The sequence below is a fragment of the Schistocerca nitens genome, chromosome 7 (genome assembly GCF_023898315.1).
Source record: "Schistocerca nitens isolate TAMUIC-IGC-003100 chromosome 7, iqSchNite1.1, whole genome shotgun sequence".
NCBI lineage: Eukaryota > Metazoa > Arthropoda > Insecta > Orthoptera > Acrididae > Schistocerca > Schistocerca nitens.
The window spans coordinates 306830600-306833099 of NC_064620.1; positions in this window are offsets into that span (position 1 = coordinate 306830600).

Consider the following 2500-nt stretch of genomic DNA (forward strand, 5'->3'; position numbering starts at 1 on the left):
GAGGCGCAATCGCCCGGAGATAGGCGAGTAGACGCTTTCAGTGCGACCACCCGTGCTCCCAACTGAGCTTGCCGCTGCCGACAGAGGCCCGGGAGCGTGCTGTCGTGGTGTTGCCGGCGGGAGACAACACGCGGCCACAAACAGTGACCGGGCAGCTCCAACGCCAGCGCCACAGAGGGGCAGAGCCCCACTTGGGTGCCAAAGCGAACTCTCCCAGCACAGCGCACGCGCCAACACATCCGCACAGCTGCGATACAAACCACCTGCGAGAACCGCGGGGGCGACCGAGCAGCAGACGGCGTCGCGGCGCCGAGTGCCGGGCGGCGGCGCATCCTCAACGCACACAGTCCTCAATCGGACCAGCACACTGCAGATGTCCACCGCGCTTCGCACCGGGCCCGGGAGGACCCACTTTGGCCGCACGGCGCCGCGCGCTGGGTGCGCCGGCACGCAGATGCGCCGCCTGCCGCGTCCGTCAGCCGGCGCGCCTGCCACTGGGCGCCCCCACCAGCCGGCTGCCGCGCGTGCGCCCACGCAGCGCGCGGCCAGCACGCCGGGCGCCCCCCCCTCACCGGCCGGGGACGGTCCCACCCAGCCACCGCCGCGTATCGCTTCATACCCACATGCCCACTCACGTTCGTGGGTATGACGGGTGTCGCTGAAGCAACCGGTTAATACCTGTACCGATCGTCGATATCAACGATTCACCTCCAGCGCGAACAACCGCGCAACAACGGATTTCCAGTTCATTTGCGTAACTTGGGCAGCAAACGTAGACGTCCATCTACATTTGCGAATTCAATGGGTCTTGCATGCCTGGATGTTATGAGTCACGACACGCCACATCAGTCCACATACATGCTGCGACGTATGCACGAGAGAACACGTGGAAGGTGGCCCGCGTACGTATGCCGATGCCATTGCACAGCTGCGAAGCTCATTGAACACGCAAACTCCTGACTGACGAACTAGAGGCGACAGGGGAGGGGGGGGGGGGGGGGGGGGCGATATACGTCTTATAGCAGTACACATTACAGTGGATAGCGGGACCATGTGGAACGTACGCAACACTCGCTAGATGTTGTGAGGGTAGGCACCGTAACATGATTCAATACGCAGGACACCAGAGTGTGCGCGCAGCGAACTATGTTGAGAGGGTTGCGATTAGGCAACGCTACACGAATTTCTAGATTCATATAACAAACAATTACGTGGGTTAGGTTAGGGCGCAACGTGGGTTAGGTTAGGGCCCAACTTAGGTTAGGTTAGGGCCCAACTTAGGTTAGGTTAGGGCCCAACTTAGGTTAGGTTAGGGCCCAACTTAGGTTAGGTTAGGGCCCAACTTAGGTTAGGTTAGGGCCCAACTTAGGTTAGGTTAGGGCCCAACTTAGGTTAGGTTAGGGCCCAACTTAGGTTAGGTTAGGGCCCAACTTAGGTTAGGTTAGGGCCCAACTTAGGTTAGGTTAGGGCCCAACTTAGGTTAGGTTAGGGCCCAACTTAGGTTAGGTTAGGGCCCAACTTAGGTTAGGTTAGGGCCCAACTTAGGTTAGGTTAGGGCCCAACTTAGGTTAGGTTAGGGCCCAACTTAGGTTAGGTTAGGGCCCAACTTAGGTTAGGTTAAGCCCCAACTTAGGTTAGGTTAAGCCCCAACTTAGGTTAGGTTAAGCCCCAACTTAGGTTAGGTTAAGCCCCAACTTAGGTTAGGTTAAGCCCCAACTTAGGTTAGGTTAAGCCCCAACTTAGGTTAGGTTAAGCCCCAACTTAGGTTAGGTTAAGCCCCAACTTAGGTTAGGTTAAGCCCCAACTTAGGTTAGGTTAAGGCGCAACATAGGTTAGGTTAAGGCGCAACATAGGTTAGGTTAAGGCGCAACATAGGTTAGGTTAAGGCGCAACATAGGTTAGGTTAAGGCGCAACATAGGTTAGGTTAAGGCGCAACATAGGTTAGGTTAAGGCGCAACATAGGTTAGGTTAAGGCGCAACATAGGTTAGGTTAAGGCGCAACATAGGTTAGGTTAAGGCGCAACATAGGTTAGGTTAAGGCGCAACATAGGTTAGGTTAAGGCGCAACATAGGTTAGGTTAAGGCGCAACATAGGTTAGGTTAAGGCGCAACATAGGTTAGGTTAAGGTGCAACATAGGTTAGGTTAAGGTGCAACATAGGTTAGGTTAAGGTGCAACATAGGTTAGGTTAAGGTGCAACATAGGTTAGGTTAAGGTGCAACATAGGTTAGGTTAAGGTGCAACATAGGTTAGGTTAAGGGATGGTGTATGAGGGGGGAGGGGACGAGGTTCGTTCATAGTGATGATGGTAAGTGGACGCCTGAGGCACCCTGAGATGTGTCACGTCAGGATGCATCTTTCTCTCAGGGGAGGTGGTGCGCCGGTTGCGTGGGTGTGGCAAGGGAGTGGCAGGCCTGTGTCTTTCATTCCTGCCATTGCTTATATGCTGTGAGACAAGGCAGTGTGGTGGTGTTGGTTGCACCCCTGTCTAGGACATGT